Consider the following 9,571-nt stretch of genomic DNA (forward strand, 5'->3'; position numbering starts at 1 on the left):
TTGCACTTTTCTTTGCTGTTGTAACAAATTACTCGACCTACAGCAGTTGGCCGAGTATCCCTGTGAATTAGTCACTGGATAACCAGGGAATTTATTCAGTGAATTAATATATAAGATCATAGTTTGTTAGTTTTACAGTTCATGGTTATTACATACATTTTACAAACTATATTGTTTCATAATTACGGAAAGTGTACAGTTTTGTCCGGTTTTGTTTCTAAAGATTAAAACTTTATGATCGTTGACCTTTAACCTTATTGATGAAAACCGTTGAAGCTTGTTGATCAATTGTCCGGATTAATTTATATGTTTTATTGATACACACGAACAACTTAAACTTTAGTTAAAAATTACATGTGGTAAGTTTCGACGTTGTAGTTGGAAATTCATTTGATTAAGTGATAAAGTGTGTATAAAAGTATTTTGAGACAAAATTCTGTACATTTTCACAAAGCATGCTGTTTTGGTATATTACCACGTGCTCAGATATATTGTCAACTTTTGCTACACAAATTCTATACATAAAAAAAATATTGTATCTAGCTATTCATGATCATATGTATCTTTTTACATCATTTAAAAATTTGCTGTTTTTAGCATTAATATATATGTTAATTTCGTATGTGTTTAAAAATTCATTTCTGAAAACTGTATTTATAAGCGTCTATGTCTTTTTGTTTATAATTTGATATATGAGTGCTTTTATGAATTGAATATAATAAGACAGTAAGGAAGAGATTTATATCATTATACATAGGATCATGTATTTTATAGCCCAGTACTAAAGTTTTAAAATTAAAAATATGTGACCCAATTTTGATTTTGCTTACAAGTACATATATTTTCTTCCAAAATTCATGAAAGAATTGACATTTGAGAAAAAAGTGTTCGTAATCTTCAGTCACATTACACAAGTCACACATACTTGTTTCTTGTATGTGCCATTGTAGTAATAACTGTTTACATGGTAGGATGAAATGGAGTAATTTCCATCTTAACATTTTATATTTGTTATTAATTAAATAGGTAAAAGTAAATTGAAGCACATTATTTATTGGAGTGATTGATTCTAGATTGAAGATGTTTTTCCATTTGGAGAACCCTAGTGGTCTCTCCTCATTTTTGTTATTTAAATAGTTATATTTATCCTGCAATTGGGTGTCCTACTATACAGATACAGCCCTACAGATATCGCTATACTGTATCTGTATACTATACAGATATCGCTTTAAAGCTCCGCCAACTGCCGGACTGAGTATTGTTTGAACCTGTGTGACCTCAGAATGTGTATTCCAGTTGCATTCCAATGACGATGACAATTGTCGATTTCAAAACTTGAATGTGTATGATTGTGTTACAAAATCAACCATGTCAATTTCAGCATGCATGTTTAGTGAATGTCAAGTCTGAAGCGTAGGACAACTCGTATACTTCTGTTTCAAATTTGACAATGTTTTGTTATTTGTTTTTACTGTTGAAATTAGTTGTTATGTTAAAATAGATAATTATTCACCTTGAGCGATGTATTATTGTTGACCATTTGAGATTCTTTTTTGCGAACCCGTCTTCAGCGTAATGTGTGATTTTGATATTACTACGCGGGCCTCAAGGGATTACAAATCTAAAATAAATGCTTAATATGTTAGTTTTTGTGTCTTTCAAAACACAAACAATATACAGAATTAATTGCAGGATAAAGACAATAACTGTTTAGTGTCTTTAAATATCAGCTGTATTTGTACTCGGCTCGAAACAGGTGTAGTAGCTCGCTAAAAGCTCGCATACACCTTGTTTCCTAGCCTCGTACAAATACAGCTGATATTTAAAGACACTAAACAGTTATTGTCTATATATCTTTGGATGATAAAATTGAGAAAGGAAATGGTGAATATGTCAAAGCGACAACCACCCGACCATAGAGCAAACAACAGCCGGAGGCAACCAATGGGTCTTCAATGTAGCGAGAATTCCCGCACCCGTTGGATGACATGTTTTCAATTAGTTCTGTTTTTTTGTTAACAATCAAGGACAAGTTTAATTTTGTTTTTACAGAACTTTTCAAAGATTTGTCAGATTTTAATGTACTAACCCATTCTTTTGGAATACAATTTTTCAATTTTAAAAGTTCTGAGATCCAATTGGTTTTTGAGGTTAGTTTCTCCAATATAAGTTTTTGTGATATGAGTCCTTTTTGGTCAATTATATCATTAATGAAAATAATACCATCTTTTATCCAATTTGGGTAAACTAAACATTTTCCTTTAAATTTTATATTTTTATTACCCCACCACATTTGCTGCATAATATTTCTAAAATTTATGATAGGTGTAACTACTTGTTGGTGTATTATATGCTTCATACCAGCTCTTTAATATGTTCAAGTAAAATGTGGGTAGAACATTACTTAAATTAGGTAATGATTTTATGTTGTCATGCATCATATGAAATATAAGGTTGTTTTTACCAAATTTATTGAAATAATATGTTGGAATGACTTTCCAATTAGCAAATTCTTTTGCCGTTAATCGTTTAACCCATGAAATATTTAGTGCATTTAAGAAGCAATCAATGTCTGTCATTTTTAGACCTCCATTTGTGTAATCTTTGGTTAGTATTGAACGTTTTACCTTTTCTTGTTTATTATTCCATATAAAATTATAAACAAGTTTTTTAAAATCTTTTATGTACATTTGGGGTATTGAAACAACCGAAGCCAAAAAAGTAAGATTAGGTAAAATAAGCGACTTAACAACTGTTATTCGTCCTATCATGGTTAAATTTCTTTTTTCCCAATCAAGTATTAATTTTTTTGTCTGTTTCATTGTTTTTTCAATATTTAATTTGTCACATTCACTTTTATCTAATCCAAAGTAAACACCTAGACTTTTAATTGGTTCTTTGCTCCAGTGTATATTTTCAATTTTTTCTTTACAATGTTTAAGTCTACCTAACCATATACCTTCTGTTTTAGATTTATTCAGTTTCAAACCAGAAAGTGTTCTAAATATTTCTATTAGGTTTAATGCTTGGTGTATTTCATTTTTTGAACTGAGAAAGAGTGTTGTCTCATCAGCCAATTGGGAAATTTTTAAACTGTGCGTTTTTTCATCAAGTTTAATTTGAAACCCTTTAATGTTTGAATCTTGTCTTACTCTACAGGCCAGGATTTCAACTGCCATAACAAAAATTAGAGAACTTAACGGACATCCTTGTTTTATACCACGGTGAAGACTGTAGGTTTCTGAAATCCAGCCATTATTAGACAGGCATCCTTTAGTATCATTGTATAACGTTTTAACCCATTTTAAGAAGGAGTGTGGTATTCCAAATTTTAGTAGAGATTCATACATGAAGGGCCATTCTAAAGAATCAAAGGCTTTGGAAAAGTCTATGAACAATAAAACCCCATCTATATTAAATTTTTCTGAGAAGTCTATAATATCTTGAATCTGGCTAATGTTAAAACCTATGTACCGATTTTTTATATATCCATTCTGATCGCTATGCATAATTTTGGACAACACCATCTTTAATCTTTGCGCTAAGGCATAGGCCATAAGCTTAGTGTCTACATTTAATAAAGTGATTGGCCTGTAGTTATCTAATGATAATGGATCATTTTTTTTATATAATAAGGAGATAACACCTATTTTTTGGAGAGTTGTCATTTCTTCTTTTTCATAACATGTATTAAATACTTTCACTGCAGATTCTTTTAGGTATGACCAAAATGTTCGATAAAATTCTACACTGAGACCATCTAGTCCAGGGGATTTATTTAGTTTCATGTTAAATATAGCATTTGTACATTCTTCTAATGTTAGGTTGCCCCCCAATAGTTCACTGTCACTATTGGATAGTGAGTGATCTATCTTTGTTTGACTTATATAATTTTTTTATTTCTGAAGGGTCCGGTTTAGTACTTTTATACAAATTTTGGTAGTAATTTTCCCCTAGAATAAGAATATCCGACGCGTCTGTAACAATATTACCATGGTCATTTCTAAGGGCGGAAATGGTTTTCTTGGTTTGTCTTGATTTTTCAAGACCCAAAAATTATTTTGTGTTTTTTTTCCCTTCCTCTGCCCATCTGACTCGGGATCTAATTTGTGCACCTCTAGTTTCTTTTACATATAAATTTTGTAAATTGTTTTCTACATTATTTATTTCTTTTTTAAGATGTTGAGAATTACTTGATTTTTCATTTAAGAATTTTAACTTATTTTCTAAATGTTTAATTTCATTTTTACTTTCAGCAGCCTTTTGTTTGCAGTATGCAATGGTTACCTCCCTTACTTCAGTTTTGAAAATGTCCCAAGTAACTCGAGGATCATTATTTTTGGTGAGTATTTTTTCTTGATGAGTATCAATTAGTTTAATTATTATTTCTTTGTATTTTGTATCATTCAGTATGCTGTTATTTATCTTAACGAATCCTTTGCCTTTATTTTGAGCTTTAAGTCTTATTTGTAAAGAGATCGCTTGATGATCTGTATGTGATATTAGTGCAGGTCTTATGTCTGCTGATATTATGTGCGGTCTTCTATCTGGGCTTATTAGAAAAAAATAAATTCTGCTTGCAACACTTCTATTGTTTTTTCTTCTCCATGTAAATGACTGCTGTTTTGATTTAGTTCTCTCCAAATATCAATAAGTTTATATTTTTTTATAAGTTGCTTTAAACTGTTAACAGGTTTATTTTGATTATTAGGGCTAATACTTTTTCTATCAAATGAAGTTAAACTTTCATTCATATCACCCCCCATTATTAATATTCCTAAGCGGTCATTGTTAATGATATTGTTTACTTTTTTGAAAATTCGACGAATGTTCGGAGCATATACATTCAGTAGCGTAAAAATATTACCATCAAGTTCTATGTTAATGAGTATTATTCTTCCATCATTATCTCTAGTTTCATTAATAGTTTTATATTTTATGTTATCTTTTATAAGAATTGTTACGCCTCTTGATTGTGAATTTCCGAAACTATGGTAAAGTTTCCCTTTTATCTCATTGTTTATGACATTTTCATGTTTTTCAATAAAGTGTGATTCTTGTATGAATAAAATATTACATTTTTGGTTTTTGCACAATAGGTTTAATCTTTCTCTCTTTTCTTTTTGCCCTAAGCCTTGACAGTTTAAGGAACATATATTTAGTTTTTCACTCATTATAGAGATAAATTATTTTTATATTACACGTCATACACGTATCTTCAGAATTATACAATAGAGACAGAAGGTTGAGCTTAAAAAGTAAATAAGTTGATATCATATTGTTAATATACACACTGAAATTGTTTACAAACACATATAAATTATACACATATAAATTATACACATATAAATAATATAGATAACAGTTGAATTTTATTTCTAAATTACATAGTATCATGTGTTTAAAACCAACATTAATCATGATGATGAATTTTATGTTGTGTGTGATAATCATATACTTGTTCACATGTTTGTTTAAGAAAAAGAAAAAAGAAATCATTATTACGTTTATTTTCTTTTTCAGGTTGATGTGTCTGTTGCATAGAACATGTAGAAGAGATTTTGTATTTTGCGCAAATTTACTTTTGGGATTTTCATGATACACAAATAGGAGTATTTTTCTCACAGCGTTATGAAGACTGTGATTTTGGATATAAAGTAGAAGCATAATGATATGACAACTGAACCATGATGACTGGATTTTCCTGTTCTCTTTGCTCAACAATTTTATTTTGATTTTGAATATCCTATGAATATTGAGAAGGAAGTGTACAAGAAAATTAAATATTTGTGCAGTGTATAATGTACATTTGATTGGATTTAACAAGCATAAAAGTATTGGATTTGTGATAGTATTTGGATTATGTCTGTGTGAAAATGTGATTCTAGAATTTTCCTGATCTAATCTGAGTGTCTTAGCATAAGGAACTGCTGATGTACATGTATCATAACTCTTTTTATGCATAATGTTTTTTTGACGGATAACGTTTACAAAACATTTGATAGTTGTGATCCAGCTTTTATTATGACATTTAGTTGATAGATATATAGAAATTTGTTTGCCGTTAAATAGATTGTGAATTTTTAAAAGATGAGTGCTTTTCAACATGTTCAATATCAAAAATAAATTACATGTATACATATATTCTTGTATTACTCTTTCATGGGAATATGTATAATCTACTATTATACCATATCCGTTTTTTTGTTTATTTTTTATAATATAGATAAAAACAACAAAAGAGACAAAAATAACATAGATAAATTTACATACACACATGAATATTTACAAAGAAATATTTGGGTGTTGGCCACACAAAAAAAAAAGGGGGAAATTAAAAATACAATTTGTTCTTTAATCATAATACATTGACCTGAATTATATCGTCTTCAAATGAGTTAATGCGCTTTTGGTTTTTGAATAGGGACGGATCGTTCATGGACTTCATCAGTCGGTGTTGTTGCTGGACGCTTTTCACTGCGAGAGTCTGGTGTTCCCGCGCCAAATTGAAACATTGTTGTCTGAATATTTGTTTTTTTGCTGTAGCGTCTCCTGATTTTTTCCTTCGTTTTGTTGTTTTCTTTTTTTTCTTTTTGGGGTTTTCCACTTCCTCCAAAATATCATTGGTTTTATTTTCGAATGAAAACGTCTTTTTGGTGATTTTCTTCGAGGCCTTTCCGAGTACATTTGATAACTTTTTCGGATTGACTTTTGTTGCTGATTTTGAAACTGCTACAAGCATGTTTTCTTCTGGTGTATCATCAATTGACTCAGTGTTAGATTCGTCACTGTCAGTATCACTTTGAGAAGAGCTGCTGCTTTTTGGCTCATTTTCATGAGGCATGCTGTTACTCTCCTTGTTTTGTGCTTCAAAACTTGGACAGTCAGCCTGCTTATGCCCTGGAAGTTTGCATTGTTTACAGACCCAGTCATTTTGACAGTCTCGAAATCTGTGACCATTTTGAAAACATTTATTACATACTAAGTTTTCGTTTGTTGATGGCATTTGATCTTTGTGGAAGACCGTAGCTCTATACTTTCCTATTCTGATAAATCTTGGTAGGGGTTTTTCTAACGGGTCACAAAAAAGAATGCGGTCACCCGTTTGGCATTCTGTCAGCAACCCATCTACTCGGAGTCGTTCTCTGTTTAATTTGTGAACGGTACATTTGCCTTCATTTTCAATGGCCCTCAAAATCTGACCATCGTCTGCAGAACACGGAACGTCTTTGACTCTGACACGTAGGTACAAGAGTGATGAGTATTCACTTGATTTAGGGTTTGTACTATACACGTTAATTAGCTTGTTACGTACAATTATCTTTTTGGTAATGAGAGTTTCTCTGTCATTATCAGAATCTGGGTAGATGCGCCACATACCTCTTACTCGTTGTAGGCCTTTCAGATGGCTCTTTGGTATACATGAGTCAATGGAGTTGTAGAGTTCGAGGTGTGTAAGGAATTGATCTGGGCTGGGTTTCACCTCACCAAAGAGGTCAGTTTCCAGAATAAATACAGGTTTTACAGAGATAAGAGTTTCGTGAATATTGACATGAGGTTCACCATTCAGATAATCTTTAGGTATAAGACCTAGTTTAACTGCATCATTGTAAGTTTTGGATGAATTCGTGTTATGGCTAACATCACTGTCATTTTGTGGTTTACCTGCAGTAGCCATATTGAATTTACTGGACGTATTTTTGTATGAATTACAAGTTCAATTTAACTAATTAAATAGTATATGCACGTCACTACACTTTCATAGGTTTGTTCTGTCGAAAAACAGTCGTTCGAAGTCTTGTATTTACGATTATTTCGTAGATTTGGTAAGAGCTCAAAATTCTCCTTGGATAAGCTTGAGGCCGCTTAGTCAGCTAGTCAGCACTCCAAATATGTTAGTTCATGCGTTAACTCAGAACAACAATATGTTCAACTGAAATTAGTGACAACTCACATATTAATTGACCATATACAGTCTGCGCGGACGGAGCGTGAGTATTATAAATTATGTACACAAAGATCACGAGATGAATTAAAGTTAGCTGAGTCTCCCATAGGAAAGTATAACACTCCATGTTCAAAAATTTTGAAAATGTTTATTACACTTTTGACTTTTCACAATATGTAAACTTGCCACATTCGTCTCAACAAGTTGGAGCTCTTTACTTTTTATCACCTCGAAAGGTTCCAATATTTGGAGTTTGCGATGAAAACTTTCCAATCCACTCAAATTGTTTGATTGATGAGCAACAAACAATCGGGGAAAATGGAAGTCGGACACATGGACCCAATGCTGTTTTGAGGCTCCACCATTATCTGCATGGTAATTCTTATATTTTCATGCTGATAATTCCGTCGGACAAAACAAAAATAAAACTACTTTACATTATCTGTTGTGGAGGTGCGCAAAGGGTTTACACAAAACTATTAATTTGCATTTTATGATTGCTGGGCACACAAAATGTGTATGTGACGCAAGTCGGACGTAAACACTGTATCGCAACTGGTTAGAATTGTTGACAATTCTGCCAAATGAAATAGGTCAGAAGTTTACAATGAAAATGACGATGACAAAAACAGCTTACAGTGGTACAGATATGATAATTTCTTCACTAAATATTGTAAACCACTCAGAGGTATAGGAAAATTCCATCACTTCAGATTTACCAGTGACGAAGTAGGAGTCGTATTTGCGAGAGAAACTCTTGAAAAGACTGGTCCTCCTAAAGGAAAGCGCAAACCTACCGGAATTGCTCACGACACTTCCAGAAGTTATTCAGAAAGCAGGGCTGACAGAGGAGATAAGGCGTTATCTGTACATTGAAGTCAGTTGTTCAGTTTAATTTCCGTTACAAATTTTGTCCTCGTGCTTCAGAGGAGTAACATTTTACATATACTGGTTATAGTTGGATTGAAAACTTCTGAATCATGTATTGCTTCATTGTAACAATCTTATAAATTAAATTAAATATTGTATACAAATGTATGTTTTCATGTCTCTCTTTATTACGAGAAAAGGACCGATACAGAATAAAATTAAGGCACGTTGTCGTGAGATCTGATGTTAAATATATGTATCCGTCAAAACTTTGAAATGGCGAAAACTTTTAAAAAAAGAAAAATATAGTAAAACGTTTTTTTTTTATTCAAATTGTATGGCTATCAGCAAAATTAATATGAACAAAACTGAAATTGCGATTTTTTTTGGCATAAGGTCGATTTCTATCCGACGCGGCTCATATATTAAAGAGTGAAGCCCCTTGTAAGGAGCAGCGACTTTTAAAATTGTTGTTATCTGAAATCATACTATGTAACAACAGGTTATATACTAATTTTACTGCAACATATGCGTGTGTTGACAATAGATGTATCATCAGTGAATCTCTTATCTTAAATGAACAATTGACAAAACTAAAAGACATGATTGATACAATGGTTCCTGATAAAAAAGATAGTAGAAACCAGCTTGCAGTTCATCAGCTATAACTGGTACATAACCTTACGTCTTTTACACATTTCCCTTCTGTTTCATTTGTCTATTCTTGTGTGACAGCTTTATATTTTTTTTTCA

The 9,571-nt window shown here is 31.7% G+C and overlaps 1 long non-coding RNA gene across 1 annotated transcript; it reads left to right on the forward strand.

The window, feature by feature from the left end:
- LOC143075442 (uncharacterized) lies at positions 1-6,144 on the forward strand. The gene is made up of 3 exons (XR_012978314.1): positions 1-359; positions 4,257-4,342; positions 5,524-6,144. It is a non-coding gene; the product is annotated as an uncharacterized LOC143075442 (long non-coding RNA).
- The last annotated feature ends 3,427 nt before the right edge of the window (positions 6,145-9,571 follow it).

This window comes from Mytilus galloprovincialis, chromosome 5 (assembly GCF_965363235.1).
Source record: "Mytilus galloprovincialis chromosome 5, xbMytGall1.hap1.1, whole genome shotgun sequence".
NCBI classification, from domain to species: domain Eukaryota; kingdom Metazoa; phylum Mollusca; class Bivalvia; order Mytilida; family Mytilidae; genus Mytilus; species Mytilus galloprovincialis.